General features: G+C 44.8%; 1 protein-coding gene across 1 annotated transcript in view; it reads right to left on the bottom strand.

The window, feature by feature from the left end:
* TLX1 (T cell leukemia homeobox 1) overlaps positions 1-23,856 on the bottom strand; it is a 224,614-nt gene that overhangs the window by 116,089 nt on the left and 84,669 nt on the right. The gene's annotated exons all lie outside the window — the stretch shown is intronic.

Genomic DNA, 23,856 nt, shown 5'->3' with positions numbered 1-23,856 from the left:
GCGGACGGCTCCCCCGGCGCTAGCCACGCTTGGGGGGGGGGGGGTAATTTTTTGATGGAAAATGACATAGGTGTCTCCCAAAAGATAATATGACAATGTGCAAGAGGCATTGTTGTGAAAAAAAAACATTTATCAGCTTTTATTTACATTTGAGCAAAAAGTGTCCAGTCCAAAATTATTCCTACCCTTCACAAACTTTCAGTCTCTGCAAAAATCATCCAAAGTTCTTTACCATTCCAAATAGTCCAAGCTGTTCTAAAGCATCCTAATTGCCCTGATTAATTGGGAACAGATGTTTTAATCAACTCAACAGGTAAAAAACAGCAGCTCTCTGCAGGTGGTTTGTGGACAGACATGGCTAAGACAAAGGAGCTCACTGAGGATCTGCAGCTGCACATTGCGGCTGCTCACAAGCCAGGAAAGGGCTACAAGGCCATTTCTAAACGTTTTCAAGTTCCAGTGGTTACAGTGCAAAGTATTATTAAAAAATACACAATGTTCTGCACTGAGGAAAAGAATCTGGGCTCTCCTGGTGGCAATGTCTCAAGGTAGACAATCCAACGGACACTGCACACTGCTGGGTTCCATGGATGCAGACCAAGGAGGATGCCACGTCTCCAGATACACAAAAGCTCGCTAGGCCTTTGCAAATGCTCATCTGGACAAAGAAGAAGACTTCTGGTCATCTGTGTTAGGGTTAAATGAAACACAAATTGAATTGTTTGGTCACAATGATGTTTCCTTTGTTTGGCGTATAAAAGGAGAAGCCGTCAACCCAAAGAACACCATCCCCACTTTCAAACATGGTGGTGGGAACCTAATGCTTTGGGGGTGTTTTTCAGCCAATGGACCAGGGAACGTAATCACAGTAAACGGTACCATGAAAAAAGAGCAATACGTGAGAATTGTCAACGACAACATCAGGCAGTCTGCAGAGAAACTTGGACTTGGCCAACAGTGGACATTTCAGCATGACAATGACCCAAAACAAACAGCAAAGGTGGTGATGAAATGGTTAGCAGACAACAACATTAACGTTTTGGAATGGCCCAGCCAGAGTCCTGACTTTAATCCAATCAAACATCACCACCTCCCCTCCCAGAACACCTACAACCTTATTGACATCCCCCTTCTTCCCTGCTCTCCCCTCCCCATATCTGGGGCTCTATGGAACTCCCGCTCAGTCTGTAATAAACTGGCCTTTATTCATGACATGTTTATCTCCAACACTTCCACCTTTCTGGGGCTCACTGAGACATGGCTAACTCCATCAGACACGGTGTCTCCAGCTGCTCTAACACATGGTGGTCTAAAATTTAGTCATACCCCTAGACCTGGCCACAAACAGGGAGGCGGGGTGGGGATCCTCCTCTCTGAACACTGCTCCTTTAAGCCACTCACACCACTGCCCGCACTCTCACTCTCATCCTTTGAAGTTCATGCTGTCCGTCTCTACTCTTCATACCACATTCAGATTGCTGTTATCTACCGCCCGCCTGGTCCAGCCTCTACTTTCATTGATCACTTTTCAGCATGGCTTCTCCAGTTCCTCTCCACTGATATACCCTTTATCATCATTGGAGATTTTAATATACCCATCGACACTAGCTGCCCTACTGCCACCAAACTGCTCTCTTTCACCTCCTCGTTTGACCTCGCCCAATGGTCCTCCACTTCCACCCACAAAGACGGCCACACTCTTGACCTTGTCTTTACCCGCCTCTGTTCTATTTCAAGCTTCCATAACACTCCACTTCCCCTCTCAGACCACAACCTTCTTACCTTCTCAATCAATTCTTCTCTACCGTCAACTCCACCAACACTACACCATACGGTCATGCGCAGGAACTACCACAACCTGGATCTCAATACCCTGACTGAGGCCTTGCAACCTCTAAGTACTCTGCCATCCTACACTGACCCAGAGGTAGCATCCAGTTACTTATTTAGTGTAGTCTCCTCTGCCATGAATTCAGCTGCCCCACTCACCACCACCTGCCCCCGCCAAACTAACAGGCAGCCCTGGCTCACTGAACAAATCAACTGAAAACAGCTGAAAAGGCGCTCCAGGGTGTCAGAAAGGTGCTGGAGAAAGAGCCCTGCTGTAGAGGACTTCCACCACTACAAACAAACTATGCAGGAGCTCAGGGATGCCCTCACCTCGGCTAAGCAGTCTTATTTCTCCTCACTCATTTCCTCACAGTCCCACAACCCAAAACAATTGTTCAATTCCTTCAACTCCCTACTTCGTCCGCCACCTCCTCCCCCTACCACATGTCTGTCAGCTGACGACTTTGCATCATACTTCACAAGCAAGATTGATGCAATACGTAATAGCTTCAACATGCAACCACTTTTACCAGCTCAACCATCACCTGTAGATTCCTTCTGTCCACCTGCACCCTCGCCCACTGCTAACTGCCTTCCCCCCGATCCACAAGACCACTCTCCCACTCTAATATCTTTCACCACACTCACTGAACAGTGTCTTTCCTCACTAATCTCCAAAGCACATCTCACTACCTGTGGCCTGGACCCCATTCCCTCCCATCTAATCCCCCAGCTTTCCTCCTCTCTTAATCCCGCTCTAACAACTCTATTTAATCTTTCTATCTCCACTGGCACTTTTCCTTCCTTATTCAAACAAGCTATCATCACACCACTTATCAAAAAACCCTCTCTTGATCCAACTTCTCTATCCAATTACCGCCCTGTCTCGCTCCTCCCCTTTGCTTCTAAACTGCTGTAACGTCACATCCATTCAGAACTGTCTGCCTTTCTCTCTACCAACTCCTTACTTGACCCCTTTCAATCTGGATTCCGCACACACCATTCCACCGAAACTGTCCTCACGAAAGTTGCTAATGACCTACTGGTAGCTAAATCTAAAGGCCAGTTCTCCATTCTAATACTCCTTGACCTTTCCTCTGCCTTTGACACGGTTGATCATGCTCTGCTTCTGCAGACACTTTCATCTTTAGGAATCAAGGGTCAAGCACATTCATGGATCTCCTCTTATCTCTCTGGTCGCTCTTACACTGTGTCCTTCTCTAACACCAATTCCTCCCCACGCCCACTGTCTGTTGGTGTTCCTCAAGGCTCTGTTCTTGGGCCACTTCTTTTCTCAGTCTACACTCGTGGTCTGGGACAACTAATTAACTCTTTTGGCTTCCAGTATCACCTCTATGCAGATGACACCCAGGGCCGGCCTTTGACCTGAGCGACCAGAGCGATCGCTCAGGGCGCCGGCCTCCAGGGGGCGCTCCTGCCGCCTGGCCGCATGCATTATCTGGCTGCTGCGGGCTCCAGATGGGTCCGTCTTGCTGTGCGTCTTTCTCCACCCCCTGGTGCCGCTGGGGGCGAAGAACAGCAAACTGCTGGCGTTTCAGCTGCACCTTTGCCACTGAGCCTCCCCTCCCGTTGCCGCCTCTGCACCCGCCGCCTGTCCCCGACAGACCTCAGATCGCGGCGACAGCAGAGTGGCTGGCTGCGCAGGCTATCCACACTGAAGGTATTCCAAATGCGGAAGTGACGTCATTGACCGCTGACGTCACTTCCACATTTGGAATACATTGAGCGCGGGTAGCGTGTACGGCCAGCCACTCTGCTGTCGCCGCATCTGAGGTCTGGACTGCCAGACAGGTCTGTCGGGGACAGGCTGCGGGGACCGGTCGCCGTGAGATCTGAGGTCTGTAACTTGCCCCAGCCACAACTGCCCACCCAGCCACAACTGCCCACCCAGCCACAACTACCCACCCAAACAGCCCACCAAGCCACAACTGCCCACCCAGCCACAACTACTCACCCAAACTGCCCACCCAGCCACAACTACTCGCCACAACTGCCCACCCAGCCACAACTGCCCACCCAGCCACAACTGCCCACCCAAACAGCCCACCAAGCCACAATTGCCCACTCAGCCACAACTACTCACCCAAACTGCCCACCCAGCCACAACTACTCGCCACAACTGCCCACCCAGCCACAACTGCCCACCCAGCCACAACTACCCACCCAAACAGCCCACCAAGCCACAACTGCCCACCCAGCCACAACTACTCACCCAAACTGCCCACCCAGCCACAACTACTCGCCACAACTGCCCACCCAGCCACAACTGCCCACCCAAACAGCCCACCAAGCCACAACTGCCCACCCAGCCACAACTACTCGCCACAACTGCCCACCCAGCCACAACTGCCCACCCAGCCACAACTACTCACCCAAACTGCCCACCCAGCCACAACTACTCACCCAGCCACAACTGCCCACCCACAACTACCCACCCAGCCACAACTACCCACCCAAACTGCCCACCCAGCCACAACTGCCCACCCAGCCACAACTACTCACCCAGCCACAACTGCCCACCCACAACTACCCACCCAGCCACAACTACTCACCCAAACTGCCCACCCAGCCACAACTGCCCACCCAGCCACAACTACTCACCCAAACTGCCCACCCAGCCACAACTGCCCACCCAGCCACAACAACTGCCCACCCAGCCACAACTACTCACCCAAACTGCCCACCCAGCCACAACTACTCACCCAGCCACAACTGCCCACCCACAACTACCCACCCAGCCACAACTGCCCACACTGCCTCGCCACAACTGCCCACCCTGCACCCAGCCACCAGCCTGCACACTGCCCTAACCAGCATCCTGCCCCTGCACCCATCCTGCACACCGCCCTAACCTGCACCCAGCCACCAGCCTGCACACTGCCCTAACCAGCACCCAGCAAATACCCTGCACCCAGCCAGCAATTGGGGGTCCGCTATGGCTACCTAACATCTAGGGGCACATTTTTCTACCTACTGATATGTATGGGCACATAGCTATCTAATGCTTTTATTTTGTGAACATGGCTGTTTAATTTATGTATCCAGGGTGGACTTGGCTACTAAATTGTTTTATCTTGAGGCATCTGTCTATGTAATGTTTTTATTGTGAGGTACCTGGCTACTTACCGTAATTATTTTATCTGGTTGACTGTTGCAACTTTATTTTTATTGGGCAGCATGTGACTACTTGATGAATTATCTGATGGCATGAGACTGCTTGATGAATTATCTGATAGCATGTGACTGCTTGATGAATTATCTGATAACATGAGACTGCTTGATGAATTATCTGATGGCATGTGATTACTTGATGAATTATCTGATAACATGAGACTGCTTGATGAATTATCTGATAACATGAGACTGCTTGATGAATTATCTGATGGCATGTGATTACTTGATGAATTATCTGATAACATGAGACTGCTTGATGAATTATCTGATGGCATGAGACTGCTTGATGAATTATCTGATGGCATGTGATTACTTGATGAATTATCTGATAACATGAGACTGCTTGATGAATTATCTGATAACATGAGACTGCTTGACGAGTTATCTGATAACATGAGACTGCTTGACGAGTTATCTGATAACATGAGACTGCTTGACGAGTTATCTGATAACATGAGACTGCTTGACGAGTTATCTGATAACATGAGACTGCTTGACGAGTTATCTGATAACATGAGACTGCTTGACGAGTTATCTGATAACATGAGACTGCTTGATGAATTATCTGATGGCATAGGATTACTAGATGAATTATCTGATGGCATGTGACTGTGATGTGTTGGGGGGGGGGGGGGGGGAGGGGCGGAGAAATTTCAGTGTTTGCCATAGGCGCCGTATTACCCAGATATGCCTCTGGCTGCCTCTTGGAGTGCGAGACTCTGCCAGGCCCCGCGATATGTCAGGAATCAGCATGGGCGGAGGCGCCCTGAGGCTCAGGCTGCTGCAGGGAAGCACGCAGTACATGTGCCACCAGCTCTGTGACAGTGTCCTGAGTGACGACAAGTCCTTCTCTCCTGCTCCCAGAATTCCAGCAGCTACACTGGCACTGCTCTGCAGACAGTAAGAATAGAAGACCAGCAAAAAAGTAAGGTTCCCCATCCCCAACCTCCCTACGCGAAAGGGAGAATATGCCTATGCTAGATACACTAAGAGGGGAGGGGGGGGGGGGATTGGCTGCCTAAATACACTAAGAGGGGATCTGCAACTGCAAGAATAGTAGCCTAAGCCTATATACACTAAGGGGGGATCTGCCTATATATACATTAAAGGGGATCTGCCTACATATGCAAGACAAGTAGCCTATATACACTAAGGGGGGGATCTGCCTATAATATGCACGTGAAGAGGATGAATGGGGAGGGGGGGGGGCGCCAATATCTGATTACGCTCAGGGCGCTGTGAAACCTAAGGCCGGCCCTGATGACACCCAAATCTATCTCTCAGCTCCTGATCTGTCATCACTGCTATCTAGAGTCCCCGACTGTCTACGTGCCGTTTCTGCATTTATGTCCTCCTGCTTCCTCAAACTCAACATGAGTAAAACGGAAATTGTGATTTTTCCACCATCACTATCTACACCCCCACCAATTGCAACCATAACAGTAGACAACACCCCAATAACCTCAACCACTAAGGTCCGCTGCTTGGAGGTTATACTTGACTCAGAGCTCTCCTTTAAACCTCACATTGCCTCATTAACCACCACCTGCTACTTCCAGCTCAAAAATATATTCCGTATCCGTCCGTTCCTAACACAAGAGGCCACCAAAATGCTTGTACATGCCTTAATCATCTCCCGCCTAGACTACTGCAACACCCTGCTCTGTGGTCTACCACAAAACAGGCTAGCACCTCTCCAATCCCTTCTAAATTCAGCAGCCCGCCTCATTCACCTCTCCACACGCTCTTCCGATGCAGTCCCACTGTGCCGTTCTCTCCACTGGTTACCCATTACCCAGAGGATCCAGTTCAAACTTATGACTCTAACGTACAAAGCCCTCCATGAGTTGTGCCCTCCATACATCTCATCACTAATCTCAAGATATCGTCCCTCCCGCAACCTTCACTCATCCCAAGAAATTCTCCTGGCCTCTAAGCTGATCACCTCCTCTCATGCTCGCATCCAAGACTTTACACAAGCATCATCCCTCATCTGGAACTCTCTTCCACAGCCTGTACGTCATGCTCCAAACCTGGATTTCTTCAAACGCACTCTTAAAACACACCTTTTCAGACAAGCCTATAACATTCTATAGCCCTTATTTACTTATCTGACACAATGTAAGCAGAGGCAAAAGGTCACTACCTCCTCCATCCTCCACCCCCTTACCTAGTGTGTCCCCCACTACCCATTAGATTGTAAGCTCGCAAGGGCAGGGTCCTCCTCCTAATGTTTACTGGTTTTGTCACAATATTTGTGCTGCTTGGAACTCTGTTGTACATTTTTTTAGTGTATCTATGTTCCCCTTGTCTTATTGTGCTTTGTAAAGCGCTGCGGAATATGTTGGCACTATATAAATAAAAAATAATAATAATAATAATAATAATTGAGAATCTGTGGAGGGAGCTAAAGAACAGGGTGATGGCAAGCAGACCCTCCAACCTGAAAGATTGGGAGCTCACTGCTAAAGATAAGTGGCCAAAAATACCTGTGGAGGCATGCAAAAAGCTGGTCTGTAATTATAGGAAGTGCTTGATTGCTGTAATAGCCAATAAAGGCTTTTCTATCGATTATTGAGGAGGTTATAATGGTGAATAATTTTGGACTAGACACTTTTTGCTCAAATGTAAATAAAAGCTGAGAAATGGTTTTTTTTTTCTACCATAATTCCTCTTGTACATCGTCTTATCTTTTGGGAGACACCTATGTCATTTCCCATCATTACAAAATTACTTGCCGGTTGAATAAAAGTAACTTTAAAGCAGTAACTCTAAGTCAAATTTTGCCAGGGATATAAATAATTATGGGCAGCACTGCATATGAGTACTTCTGATCTTTGTGCCCCTTTGCTCTTGCGGCGCACAGTCCCCCTCCTATTTGTGTCTGCTGCTTTCAGTTGATAGTAACTGGACCCAGGTTGGAAGAGGGGCACAGAACAGACAGCAAAGGCATTGTAGAAAAAATGAACACCGCTCACCACTCCAGCCAATCAACCAGGAGCAGGACCATGGGCAGCCAAGCCCCATCGGATACTGTAGAAAGGAAGGAAGATCCGCTTCACTGGTATAATAAAATGCTGATCTTCATTGAAAATGGATATGCTGGACATGCAAATTAGCTGACGTGTATTGGAGCCTCACAATCGCTCCTTAGTCATAGCTAAAATAGCTCTCACAAGAACCACAATTTATACACATGCAACTCCACCCACAATGAGCGGGCTTAACAATATGGTATGCAAATACATAGGCATCTCCTTAGGCATAGTACGTAAGTAACAAAAGTGCATATAAATATACAAATAGTGCTCAATTAAGAACAAACAGATCCCCTTGACGTCTCATATTGTTAAGATAGTCAAGGTGCAACACAGAATCATCGAAAAAGAAGGGGGCAAAAGGAAGGACTGTATATCATACATAGGACAAACAGAGGAACCCCAAATGATAATATGAATTGATTGAAGATCATAAAAAAGGCTCACGACCCACCTTAAATTTAGACCCTGAGGAACACGAGTCCCAAGTTTCCAAATTCAAAATGTTCCACGTCTTAAAATGTTTCTCTGGTTGTCCGTCCCTCCAACAGGCCGCTTAACCCTTTCCACTCCTTGAAATTTAAAGGACTTCTGCATGGAGTTTGTATGTTCTAATATTTCCATGGTTGATGCTCCAGATTTCTCTCAATTTCCAAAAACTTACTGACAAGTTAAATGATTTCCCCACTCCCCACTGCCTTTAGATTATGGTAGGGATATTAGAATGGGGGTATGGTAGGGAAAATACAAGATACCTGTAGATTTCTATGATTTTGTTGTGTCTCACTTTAACAGATAGGAGACTCAAGCCATTGAGCAATTAAAAGTCGCATGAGTAGGTGATCCATAAGTGCCACTTCAGGAAACATAATGACAAATTCTGAACAGTTCCAGTGCTGTAGGTCTCAATTTAGAAATCACATTTAGAACTGGAAATTCTGGGCTTTCAGCATGCTGCAGAATAAGTGTGCCAGTGACCTGATAGAGAAAAGAGATATGCTTAGGTGATAGTTGTAAGGTGGACAGGTAGTATTTGATCATCTGTCATGTTATTTCACGCAAACAATAACAGCGCTTGGTAAGATTGTGTCTCATCGCCTGTCAGACAACATCCTTTATCTTCAATCTTGTACCATCCAACATCACATTTCTAAACTGTCTACTGTGAATTTGATTTATTACAACACTTCCAAGACCAAAACAGGAACAAGAACTTACGCTTTTGTTTACTGCATAATTGTATAACTTGTTTTTCTCATCAGAACAGTGTATAGAGGGGAATGAATAGATGCAGTTATAACTGGCTCAAAATCTAAGAGTGTAAAGTTTAAATCCACTTAAAATTGGTGTAACTTATATAAGTGATGCACTAGCTATTTGACACAGTTGTCAGCGTAGTTGTCAGAAGGACCAAAGCACATACCGTATTTAACAAATAAGTGACACAAATATTTAAAGAGAGGTCAATTCGCGCTGTGCCGAATTGGATGTATGATACAAAATCAACGTATTTTAAGTGCCGGTAATAGCCGGATATCGAATTACATGCAGAAGGGAGGAAATTAGGTTATCAGTAGGGCAATATATATTGTTCGGCTTCTCCCTGCACCCAAATTGCACACGGCCAGGACAAATGTACTCCCTAAATTTCACCAGAACTTGGCCATAAAGACATAGATACACAACTCAAGTCGGTGTCTGCTGAGTTCAACCTATTATACGGTTATATGTGATTTCACATAATTAAAAACAAGGTATGAAGCCTATGATTTATCTCTAGATATGATAGATGGCTCAGATTGATGCTTACTTGCAACCACAGTAACAGCTATAGTTTGGTGGACAGAAAACCCTCAAATTTTAGTCCCCAACAATTTTTTTTTTTTGTAATGATCTACTCTGCTGTCTGCACAGGCAGACGCCTTTTTTTTTTTTTTTTTTTACCATTTTGGAGGTCTGAGTGCTGCAGGTCCCTGGAAAGGAGACCTGTCTTCACTCTGCAACTTGCTGAGCTGCTGCTCTGGTGAGGAATTTGCATCAACTTGGCATGCAAATTGCTTAGCTGCTTCCTTTGATGGCTTGCAGTATAAATACCATTTCCTCCAAGAATTCCTTGCTGGTCATAAAAGTTTGATCCTGCTATACTTACCTTGAGTCTCAGCCCTCTGCATATTGTTTGCTAAGATGATCTAAGAGTAATCCTTGGGAGTGCACTAGCATTCCTTCTAGCGTAGTTAGGTTGTTAATTATCTGTATTGCCTAGTTCTGTCTTATCTGTTGCGATTGTCTTGTCGCCAGCGGCGGTCGACAGGAAATAGTTCTGTCTGTTGGGATCGCATTCGCCCTAGCAGTAGTGGCGGTGATTCCTTCTGTACTCTGTCTTAATTAGGGTGCAAGCCAGAGCAGCGGTTGCTACTGGTTGCTCCATCTGTCTGTCTGGATCGCATTCGCCCTAGCGGTAGTGGCGGTGGTTCCTTCTGTACTCTGTCTGGGAGTGTAGGCCAGAGCTGCGGTTGTTCCTGCTTACTCCTTCTGTCTGTTTTGTCTGGATTGAACGCTTGCTGTAGTCTCGGTGAGGTAACCGTTTAGCAAGCGTTCGCGTTCTCTTTTGTTTTTAGTGTTTCTTTGGTTAGTCAGGGTTGGTACGCTTTGTCGCTATTGCGCTTCTCGTGTGGCGACCGTGCCGTGCATGTGCTTTGTCGCTATTGCGCTTAACGTGTGGTGCCGCGTGAAGTTAGTCCTGTCTGCTCTTGTGTGTTGGATTACAGTTTGTTATCAGTTCTGTCTTTATTCTGTTCCTTTGCTCTGTCTTACCCAGTCTTGTTTCGCTAATAGCAATCGCCATTCTTGCGATTGCGTTCCCACTTGGTCTTCGCTGTTGTGTGTTCACCGTCACCGGGTGGCGACTAGATTGGTGGACACACATACATTCTGTCCCTGTGCTCACTCTCTCTCTAAGGGCTATCTTGCCCTGCATTGCTTCACCTCGTACAATTCCCATCTGGCGTCTGTGGCAGTGCAGAGGGTTATTCCTCTGCACTCCACAGCTCCATCTGCCGGTGGGAATTTCCCTTTACAGGTGCATTGCACCAAAGCTGGGTTCTGTTGTGTTATACACTTGTGGAGGATTTCCGCAGTGTCAGCGCACATCTTGTGCGCTGACCACGGAAATAATTCCCCAATCGTTACATTTTTTTAATTTACAGTCAGTTTTTGTTTTTATGGAAGAGGAATATGTCTGAATACATATAATTATTTATGGTGCACATTAGTCTGGATACTAGGTACAGTGAGAATATCAACAAAAGAAAACTCTACTATCAACTAATTCAAAGTAAAACTGTGCTCCAGACCAGTTCAGTCACAGTCACAACATTTATCTTCAATGACACCCGAGTATGCTGCTCCACCAAAGCTTGTGGGATCCAAGTGTATGAGGAACTAAAGCAAAATAAGAGTGGAGCGCTCTCTGGTGCATTCATCTTTTTAATAAAACTTCCCAACAATAAAAATTGCACTTACAAAATCACAGATGTTTAAATGCATATAGCACACGGAATGCCAGATACCTGTCTCCCTGTTTGAACACTCAACGCTGTCCTCCTCTCCGCTATGGCCAGGAGTGTAGGCTTCCCTACAAGGAACAGAGCTGCAGCATGGGAGGTAGGCGGATCCAGTCCCAACTGGGGACACCTATTTCATGATTACATGTTTCGGCGTGCCACGCCTTCTTCAGATGACGCATAGGCGCACGGGACACATAAAAATACACATATTGTCTCTTAGCAACGTGATGCTGAAGGACAAAGTTGAGCGGCTGCAAGAGGAACGACGCTCTGCTGTGGCCGCGCATGCATATTTGAAAAGCCACACACCACTACCCTCTAGCATTACAGTCTATTATTTCATTTCAATGCAAATACCTAAACAGATTGTACTCATAACCAAATGTATAAATATTCGCCATTAAAATTCCAAGCATTTCCCACAAGATACTACAGTCTAGACAACATTGGCATTTATGACCAAAAAAAAGAAAAAAAAGAAAAAAATATGAAAATATATAATATAATAAATCCTTTTTGTTTTATTTATATTTTTTCATTTTGTTTTTCCTTTTTGGTCATATGGGTGTCATTTGTTGTGCATATAGGTGCACGCATGCCCAAGAAAGTTGACATGGGTGTGCATGTATGCACAATAATGTGGTATTTGGGGGCTAAGTTCTCCATGTATTAACACACTGAAACTGGGTGTTGAAGCAGGAGTAAAGTCATTTTATCCAGAAATAAAGGACAGCGCTCTTCTTCTCCCGTCACTTGAATCTGAGGAGGAATACGCGTGTCTTCCCAGCACAAAGTTAAATCCAAATCACGGACACCATGACTCTCTCACTTATGTTTCCCACTGTCCAGCACACACTTTGCAAGGAAACCAACAGTCATTCTTGAGTACACAGAGGAAGGCAAATGAAGGGCACAGGCTGAGGCTTTCTGTGCTCATAATTCCTATGAGGATTGGAAATGAGAAATAGAAGAAAACAGCAGGTGATGTCCCTTTGTGAATATATACTGCAAGTTGCCATTTCCAAAAATAAGTGAGAGAGTCATAGTGTCTGTGATTTGGATTTAACTTTGTGCTGGGAGACACGCGTATTCCTCCTCAGATTCAAGTGACGGGAGAAGAGGAGCGCTGTCCTTTATTTCTGTATAATTGACTGTTATTGGACTTGTGGCAGCGAAAACTCTGAGTGCTTTTTGAATAGGTTTGAACGGTACAAATAGGGCAGGCGCAGTTTGTTGTTGTTATCAAAAGTAATTTTATCAAAATAAAACTCCTTGCAATCTAAATGCTAATGTTGTTGGATAATATAATTGCTTTTTAAATCTTAACATGTGCGTCTAAACCAGAGGTGTCAAGCTCAAATACAAAGTGGGCCGAAATTGTACACCAGTGACCTAGTCGCGGTTATAAAGTTCCCAGGTGGCCCCCTCCCTCCCCTATACAGTTCCCTGGTATTTAGTGTTTTCTCCCTCCCCCATATTCCCTGGTGATCTAGGGCTTCACCTCTAATATAACTTCCCTAGTGGTCTAAAGTGGGTCAAACACAATGCAAAGTGGGGAAACCACTCGAGGGCCAAATTTAAATTGGCCAGTGGGCTGGAGTTTGGCATGTATGTTCTAGGCTGTAGGATCTTGTGGGAAATGCTTGGAATTTTTATGGCGACTATTTATAAATTTGGTTATGAGTGTAATCTATTTAGGTATTTGCATTGAAATAAAATAATAGACTGTGACGCAAGAGGATAGTGGTGTGCAGGTTTTCAAATACGCATGCATGGTCACGGCAGAGCGTCGTTCCCCCTGCAGTCACTCAATTTTTTCCTCCAGCGTCATGTTGCTAAGAGACGGTACGCATATTTTTTACGTGTCCTGTGCGTCTATGCATCATCTTAAGAAGGCGTGGCACGCCGAAACACGTAATGACGCTGAATCAGAACTGGATACACCTACCCCCCGCGCTACAGTTCTGTTCCTTGCGGGCAAGCCTACACTACTGGCCATAGTGGAGAGGAGGACAGCGTTGAGTGTTCAAACAGGGAGATGAATATCTGGCATTCCATGTGTGATATGCTTTTAAACATCTGCGATTTTGTGTGTGCAATTTTTATTGTTGGGAAATTTTATTAAAAAGATTCATACACAAGAGAGCGCTCCACTCTCATTTTGTTCTACTATTTCATGATGCTTTAATTGATTGATTTCTTAATTCGTTGATCAACTATCCTCAATCAAATCCCCTTTTCCTGATGTCTAGCACTATTTTTCACACCTGACATAAACCCCTTCCTGATGCCAACCTCCAATCTCTCCCCCTAACATAAAACCTTTTCCTGACATCTAACCCTAACCTCCCTCCCACTTTCCTTACATAATCTCCTTCCTCATGCATAATCCTAACCTCCTAGTCCAAGTTAATAAAACAAACCTGCCTTTATTCAAACCGTTAACCCTGACCGCCCCCAAATTGTTTATAACCCTAACATATAATCTTAACCAATACTCACAACCATCATCTTCCTTGGCACAGAATTTAAGCACTGGGGGAGGCACAATAAATGAGTCCGGATTTTGTCCATCGTGTATAATTTGGGTGCTGACGCTCAGCTATTATTTAGACAAGACAAGACAAGACAAATAACATTTATATTGCGCTTTTCTCCTTTCGGACTCAAAGCGCCAGAGCAGAGCAGCAGCCACTAGGGCGCGCTCTATTGGCAGTAGCAGTGTAAGGGAGACTTGCCAAAGGTCTCCTACTGAATTAGTGCTGGCTTACTGAACAGGCAGAGCCGAGATTCGAACCCTGGTCTCCTGTGTCAGAGGCAGAGCCCTTAACCATTACACCATCAGCCAATTTAGCTAACACTAGTCTCATCACTAATTTCAGTGATGAGCTGAAATTTAGGATTTGCGTAATTGCAAGTAGTACTTTGTAATCAAGACACAAAATTGTAAATTCATAATCTTTGGAAATTTCGGAATTAGTTTAGTCGTTATTTGTAATATGGTGTCGAACATTTCATGTTAAAGGGAATCTGAAGTGAAAATAAACATATGATATAATGATTTGTATGTGTAGTAGAAATAAAAACATTAGCAGCAGATATATGAGTCTGATATTGTTTCCAGTACAGGGAAAGAAACTATGCAAAAGAGCTTCATTGATCTCTCAGACTTTCCAAGTCGCAGAGAGCTCTGTCTTCTCAAGCTTATTATCTCAAGTGTCTGTCACTGTATTTTGTTTTTTATGCATAGGAAAGTTACAGAATTATCGTAATTACGAACGGAATATTTTTTTTGTGCTGTTTTTATTTAAGTATTTATATAGCGCCGACATATTACGCAGAATGTACGGTGTACAGAGTATACTGTCTTGTCACTAACTGTTCCTCAGAGGGGCTCACAATCTAGTCCTTACCATAGTCATATGTCTATGTATGTATCATGTATGTATCATGTAGTGCATGTATCATAGTCTAGGGCCAATTTAGGGGGAAGACATTTAACTAATCTGTATGTTTTTGGGATGTGAGAGAAAACAGGAGTGCCCAGAGGAAACCCACACAGAGACGGGGAGAACATACAAACTTCTTGCAGATGTTGACCTGGCTGGAATTTGAAACTTGGACCCAGTGCTGCTAGGTGAGAGTGCTATGCACTACAGCACCATGCTGCCCACACTACGCCACCAGGCTGCTATTACAGATTTTCACTTATGATCGTAATTGTAATTACAAAAAATATGAAAAATTTACCAAAATCATAATTAGCCCATTACAATCATCATTATTGGCTACAGTGTTTCTGGAAGCTGGCATTTAGGTGTATGATAGCTAAGCACCAGCACCCAAATTATACCTCATATCTGATATCCAACATTCAGCTATATTAGCTCAGATGTGGGCCAAAATTTACTCTTAGGACCTGCAAGATGACAAATTCTATTGGCTTTATGATGGTACCAGAGTAATGTGTGCCAAAATCAACTGCTTTGGTATGCACTTGAAACAGAGATGCCAAATTGATATCAGATCCCAGAGATGTTTCTGTGCAGATACTCCCAGCTACCACTTCCTGTGTTAAGAATGGTTAGTTTGTAATGAAGATACTGTTCTTTCCTATTTCTTATGCTGTTTTCATTGGCTGTTATGCTACCAGAGGCAAGTCACGTACTGCAGGCCATCAGAGCAAGGAGCGGAAGGTTTTGTGTGCACTGTACTATTGGAGTCCAGCAAATCTTTCCAAGAGCTGGACATGTCTGAGGACAAAGTTTTTTTTATATCTTTCATTTGAGTTGCAGAAAATGAAGACTGAGACATGTCAGAGAACACGCTTTCCACAAACTGGTTCCTCTGGAGATTTCATGCCAATTCATACAGTATATTGGCATCTAAGTATGGGTGTCTGAAATAAAGCAGACAGTTCTGCCAAAGATAACACACACTTCTCTTTCACTCAATAATAGCCTATGGCAATCAACCCAATGATTATTTATTCCGTGTTCAGTTACTTTAAATATACTCTGGTGTCACTAATGTCATGAGAAAACAATAGCAATCAAACAATCTTTTCTAGTCCATCTCAATCCTCCCTCCACTCGCCTAAAGACCTGTTAGGTTGGGATATATGCTACTGTAGTTAGAGTTTGCCTGGTGGGGCAAAGAACATCTCATTGGCTGTGTTGGTTTGACTGTCAAGAATTTGGAAAATACTTCAATGAAAAACATGATAACAAATTGCTTAATTTGCAAGATACAGATGATTCTCATCCATACCAAAATTGTTGAGGGTTAAAGAAGCACCTCAACGATATATAGTATATACTGTATAGTAAAATATAACATATTATTTAGGATATCCATTTATATTAAATATGTTGGTGGTATTTATCTATATGCGATGACAATATATTTAACTGTATGCGTATTATACCAAAGACGTAGTAAGTAAGTGCTTGCAGTTACCTGTTTGATTTTTCTTCTTTGTAATTGTCAGTTGATTTTGACTGGAGCTTTATCTGAGGCCTCACGTTAAAATTGGTTTGATTAAAAAAATATCCTGGTTTCAGCATCAGAAACACTTCCTATATCTATATATTGCTGTATATTAGTATGTAACCCCACCCTCCCTGTGATGTTTTAGCCCAGGATATGATGTCACAGCATTCTTCCCCAGAGGACTGGTGGTGTTTCTGCTAGTTTGATAAAAAACAAACATCCCACAGTGATGCACCTTGCCAGTAGTAAAGATGTTGCAACCTGTGACAAATTTAAAGAGAACCTGTAACAAAAAAAATTTCCCCTGGGGGGTACTCACCTCAGGAGGGGGAAGCCTCAGGGTCCCAATGAGGCTTCCCCCACCCCTGTAGCTGCAGGCAGTCCAGCGTTGGCTCCCCCAAAGTGTCCCGGAATCCTCCCTCGACAAGCCTGACAAGCGCTGATAAGGCTGATTTATTTACCGTTCCTGGCTCCAGCGGGGGTGCTGTTGCGGCTCTCTGCATGGAGATAGGCGAAAACAGCAGATCTCCGTCGGGCCCGCTCTACTGCGCAGGCGTAGGAGACTTGCTCCTGCACAGTAGAGCGGCCCAACAGCAATCGGCTATTTCCGCCTATCTCCGAGGCAGAGAGCCGATACTGCGCCTGCGCTGGAGCTGGGAAGGTAAATATTAACATCCCCTCTGTTCAGGGAGCTTTATCGCCGCCGCCGCCATGGGACTGAGGCTTCCCCCACCCGAGGTGAGTACCCCCCAGGGGAGGATTTTTTCGTTACAGGTTTTCTTTAAAATGTAAATCGGGGAGAGGAAAGATTTTACAATTGAGCAAACATTGACTAGATAATTTATAAAAGTAATACAGTAAAAAAATAAACAATTCTGTTAATTAAGTTATTTTCAGTAAAGTTCTTCTTTAACCACTTCACCCCCAAGGGTTTTTACCCTAACGGACTAGAGCAATATTCACCTTTCATTCCCCAATAACTTTATCAGTACCTGTCACAACGAAATGATCTATACCTTGTTTTTTTCCGCCACCAATTAGGCTTTCTTTGGGTGGTACATTATGCAAATAATTATTTTACACCAAATGCCTTTTAACCGGAATAATAAGGAAAAATCATTTCTCAGTTTTCGGGCATTATAGTTTTAAAATAAAATGTGCCACTGTGAATAAAACCCACTTAATGTATTTTATTTGCCCATTTGTCCCAGTTATTACAACGTTTAAATCATGTTCCGTAGTACAATGTATGGCGACAATATTTTATTTGGAAATACAGTTGATGTGCATTTTTTTAGTTTTGCATTCGTCAATAATTTCAACCCCATATATGTAAATATAACAGTAACATACCCTCATGCCATACATAGTACTCGGACTCGGACGCCACGGCCACAGGGCTCCGGCCTTTTTTGCTTTTTTGAAGCAATCTTTTCCTCCACTCACCTCTGACTTTCACTTCTGCTGAGGTAGGAGGCGGCGGAGGACATGATCACTGCTGGTCTTAATCCGTACCAGCCACGGATCGCAGTCTGAAGGCCAAGAGGATCAAGCAAGCTGATCGGGGCCCACGTGCAGTGCAGAGGAAGCACGGAGCTCTGCTGATCTGCCGCCGATGCCTCCATCCACGGACTCCGGACCATCAGCGCCACCACGATCCACTACGGTGCACAGCTCTTTATCCAGGTGCGCTTCCAGCGGAGAGGCCCTTGTCCACCGCATTATCCATCCACAGAGGCCGACACTGCGCAGGCCACCGGCCAGCTTGCTTGTCGGGTGCGCCTGATCTCACATGGAGGCCGACAGCTGATCAGCGGTTCGGGCGCCCGTGCTCCGGTTCCCTCGTCGCTGCCTGTCTCTCGCCCTGAGCTAGCCCCTCCAGCCTCCGCCATGAGGCACAGTGTCCCGCAGGATCCCTGGGTGCAGCCTCAACTCTGCTGCCGGGGCAAGAGGACGCCGCCGAGCAATGTAGCTGCCTGGCGACGATCTGCCTAAAGGTAAAGCCAGGTCCACCTCCGCTCCCCACCACCGAGCCTGCAGTGATCGGCAGCACAGGGCAACGCTGGAGTCCCCTCTGCCATCATCCTTCAGGCCGCTCAGACCAGCCTACACAGCAGCCCTGGGTCCCCACAAGCTCCGGAAGGCCTTGTTCTCCTCCATCAGACCTGCTCTCAGAGTACCGGGCCCCTCTGCCTGCAACCACCAGCACATGGATTACCGCCATGACCACCCTAGAGAGGACAGCAAGCCAGGGCTTGCTTGCTTAGCAGACTGTACTGGACTGTATTGGACTGTATCCACCATGCTGCCTTAAAAGGTCTCTGCCTCTCTCCTCCTGCCTTGGTTCTCTCTCTTTTCTTCCTCATTCTCCCTTCAGCTATCTCTTCTCTCTCACTTTCTCTATCCAATTTCTTCTTCTCCTCTCTCTTTCTCTATCCACTTTTTCAGGACACACCGCGGGGTATCTGGAGCTGCTGTGCAGCGAGCGAGCGCCGTCAGTAGTTGGCAGGCTGCTCCCCTCACGCAGCACTCCAGACTTCCCCACGCGTCCTTCACTATTGTTATGTGCTGTATGTATTTATAGGTAAATGCTTACTTTGTTCCATACTGTACTTGACTGTATGTGTTGTAGAATGCATGTATGTGTTTGTACCATCACCGACCCTGTATGAGCCAAAAATAATTCCGGGTACAACCCCCGTTGTACTTGGCGAAATAAACGATTCTGATTCTGATTCTGATTCTGATAGTAGAAAAGCGGAGTCCCCAACAAAACTATTTTATGTATTTTTTTTTAACGCTGTTTTTTTCCAAGTGTTCTTAATTTGATAACTATGGGGGGATGAAGGAGATATGCATTTATTTAATTTAATAAGTGTAAAGTGTAGTGTGAAATGTTTTTTTATTTTTGTATGTTTTTTTTTGACCACCAGATGTCATCACACTCGGGTAGTGGTTAAATCTTAATACAAAATAAAACTACAACAATATTGTATAATACATATTTCACACAGGCTCAATTAGCCTTTCTTCATTATGAGTACTTCAGCCTTCCCTTAAGACTTTTATATCTGACCAATAAGAAATTTTGATGACTCTTAAAAAATAACTCCAGAAAGACTTAATTATCAGCACCTGCTGGTCCAGTGCTCAGTGGGAATGAGAGTTTTGACTCGTTTTATTTGGTCAGCTAATCTTCCCATTGCCCCTTTCACCTTTGCCTTTCATTAGCGTTGGCCCTGAGTTCAAATGAGTCTTCACAGCCCTAACAAAAGTACAGCAAAATACCATTATTCTAAGCTTTTGTTTAGGCTTGTTTGGTAAACTAAAGAACCAAACAAAATGACATATTTACAAGAGCCATTCAACACTCACGAGTAATTGGTTTATTAAGCAGCTCATGATGGGCTTCAAACAATAAGCAAGCATTCACTGGTCATAAGGAATTGAGTCCTGATTCATGCGAGTGACAGTCACTGTATGTGTGTATGAGGCTTTACTCCGGAAAGCCCCAACTGTATGAGACCAGGGCCCATATGCAATTCACGGTTTCTTCTTAATTTTCTCCAAGTTGATATTTTCACACCTTGTCAATATAATACCTGTTAAAATCCCCCGTAAGCAAGAAAATACACAAAATAATTTTGATAGTACTTTTTCCACTACTTTTTTTTAATACTTTTTCAATTGCTAAACGTTGAAACGTTATTTTAAAGAGAAGATGAAGAATTATTAACCAATAGAAAACTCAGGAGCAGCGGCGGATTGACGACTCATGGGGCCCCCACGCGATAGGAGATTAGGGGCCCCCATACCAGTGTTTCCCACCTTTAACGTTATTTTTTTACAGACTAAGATATAATAATTTACCACAACAGATATTTTATACTGATAAAACCCCCTGAAAAAATGGGCGTGGTCATGCAACAAAATGCGTGGCGTGGTCATGGATAGGGCAAAATATACATGACCTTAGCAGTGGTGTAAAAGGTCTGCCGGGGAAGTTTGAACTCTGCCATAGTGTTTCCCCCCAAAATACATGTAATCTGACAGCATTTCACCAAAAATCCATGCAACTTGGCAGAGGTTCAAAATACAGATAATATGGCAGTCGTTCCCCCAAAATAAATGTAATCTGACAGCAGCGGTTCCCCCAAATACACCTAATTTGGCAGCGGCTCCCCAAAATATGCGTAATCTGGCAGCGGATCACCGAAAATAGTAATCTGGAAGCAGCGGTTCCCCCATTATACACAATCTGGCAGCGGTTACCCAAAAATACACATAATCTGGCAGCTGTTTCCCAAAATACACATAATCTGGTAGCAGCAGTTCCCCCAAAATAGGTGCCCCCAGTATAGGTAACCAGGTCAAAAGGTATCCCCAGTGGAAGTAACCATGTCTATAGGTTTTCCCAGTGCAGGTATCCAGGTCTATAGGTGTCCCCAGTATAAGTAGCCAGGTCTATAGGTGTCCCCAGAATAGGTAGCCAAGATTATAGGTGTCCCCAGAATAAGTAGCCAGGTCTATGGGTGCCCCCAGTATAGGTAGCCAGGTCTAAAGGTGTCTCCAGAATAGGTAGCCAGGCCTATAGGTGTCCCCAGTACAGATAGCCAGGTCTACAGGTGTCTGTCATCATCGGCACAATGCTAGGCAACGTTCGCAATCGGGCACCTGTATCCACCTTACCATGTCGTTTGAAAATCACCAGTCATTGGTAAAATCGCCTGGTGGGTACACAGCTTTAGGCTTTGTTCACATCTAAAATCATAATCGCAAACGCAAGCGTTTTGCAATTTTGTGCCCCTGTTAAAACGCCGCTATCCCGCGGCTAAACGGGGGTCCCTTCACCCCCAACCCCCCCCCTCCCCACAAAATCAATGACCAAATTGGTCGTAGATTTTGCTGCTCCTAGAGGCAGGGCTAAAGGCTGCAGCCCTGCCTCCAGTCACATCTATCAGCGGCGCATCGCCGCCTCTCCCCCGCCCCTCTCAGTGAAGGAAGACTGAGAGGGGCGGGGGAGAGGCGGAGATACGCGCTGACAGATGCGCGTGGGGCAGGGCTGCGGCGGTTAGCCCTGCCTCAATCAGGAAGAGATCCCCGGCTGCACGGAGGGGATTTCGGGGGGTATGGGACCCCCATTTAGCCGCGGGATAGCGGCATTTTAGCAGGGGCACACATGCCCCTGCTAACTATGAGCTCTGAAGCAAGATTTATTCTCGCTTCAGAGTCTCTTTAACTGAGGTTCTTGCAAACCAAGGATTCAAGTTTGCCTTTTGGCTGCTAAGGCAACAAAACAAGGAAGTATGGCCTAATGGGTGTTCAGGCAGAAAATGAACCATAAGACCCATAATCCTACAAAGATAGGTTAATAGCTATCCCCTCTCCACCCCCCCCCCTCCCAAAACTTTAGACTGTAATACCAGTTTTGCAACAAAAAAAAAAATTTTGCAAGATTTTCACAATCTAACTGGAAGTTTGATGAAAATCTCACCAGTCTGCCAGTAACAATTTAGCTCACCCCTGATGGGCCTTTGGATATTTCTTTCTTTCAGTTGCTCCTGCTTGTTCCATAATGTATTCAGTCAGGAATCAAGGTTAAAGAGCAGAGCATAGCCCATTTGTAAAGCAATTTCTGGCCAACAATTGCAGGAGTTAATGGAAACAATAGCTAGCAGCAATAGGCTTTTGGGTTTTGGCCTAGCCACATTGTAAGCAGGACTGTTACATTTCTGGGCCTAATTTGCCTATTTGTGGTGGCACCTTAATTACACTTCAGGAAAATTTTATGGAACAGTCTGGTATTGTATTGCCATGTGTCTCACTTCAGCCCTGTAAAAAGGTGTCAAAAATCAGATGAATGCCTCCTTGAGAAAAATAGGATGCATTGTGCTGCTTTGTGAATGTGCCATTCTCTCACTGCTTGGGTACTGGGTTGGAATGTATTAACTCAGCTCTGTCAACACTGTAATTGAAAAATGAGCTATGTGTATTTGAGATGCATCGAATGCCAAAGATATATTTCCGAGGTTGACGGTCTTTATCCGGCTACCTGAAGATGCTGGATGATAGCATAACTGTATACTTCTAATATAACCAGTTCTTTATGGTTCTTAAGAAAATAAATATACAAAGACAAAATGCCGCAGCCATCTAAACCAGAAATTAACACTTTCTATTGGACTGGCCAGCAAAGCATGGTGCATATATTTAGAGTTTATGCACTATTCACTTTTTTATGTATATTGCAAGTGTGTCCAGTATGTGCGTATCACAAGAGAATCTGCACACAATCAGAATCGCTCACTCATATTTATCTCAACTATGTATCTAGCTACTAGCTTAGAATTCTGCTTTACAAATCAACTTTGAAAGCCATCTATGAACATTTTTAAGTCTTTTGCTTTTATAACTGTTTTTTGGTTGGCCTTTTATTATACAGTTGTGTTCAAAATTATTCAACTGTTTCATCAGTCCACAGAACACTACCAGAAAAGTTTTGGGATAGTGTTCTGTGGACTGATGAAATAAAATTAGAACTGTTTGGGCCCATGGATCAACGCTATGTTTGGAGGAGGAAGAACAAGGCCTATCAAGAAAAGAACTCCTTGCCTACTGTGAAGCATGGCGGGGTGTCAATCATGCTTTGGGGCTGTTTTGCTTCTGCAGGTACAGGGAGGCTTCAGCGTGTGCAAGGTACCATGAATTTTCTTCAGTAACAGGAGATATTGGAAGAAAATGTGATGCAGTCCATCACAAACCTGAGGCTTGGGAGACGTTGGACCTTTCAACAGGACAAAGATCCCAAGCATACCTCCAAGCCCACTAGAGCATGGTTGCAGATTAAAGGATGGAACATTTTGGAGTGGCCATTGCAGTCACCAGACTTAAATCCAACTGAGAACCTCCGGTGGGACTTAAAGAAAGCAGTTGCAGCAACCCTAAGGATGTGACTGAACTGGAGGCTTTTGCCCATGCAGAATGGGCTAAGATACCCGTAGGTCGCTGCACAACACTTGTGCCAAGCTATGCTTCACGTTTAAAAGCTGTTATAACTGGAAAAGGATGTTGTACTAAGTACTAAGAATGAATGTCACTTGGGGGTTGAATAAAACTGATAATGATGTGAGCACAGAAAATACATTTGATTATAAATGTTATGTTATATTTGTCTGACTTACAAGTGCCTCTTTGATTTAATTGTAAACAAGATGACTGAAATGATCAAAATCAAT

The sequence above is a fragment of the Hyperolius riggenbachi genome, chromosome 10 (assembly GCF_040937935.1).
Source record: "Hyperolius riggenbachi isolate aHypRig1 chromosome 10, aHypRig1.pri, whole genome shotgun sequence".
NCBI lineage: Eukaryota > Metazoa > Chordata > Amphibia > Anura > Hyperoliidae > Hyperolius > Hyperolius riggenbachi.
This window is presented reverse-complemented; position numbering and strand designations above follow the sequence as displayed.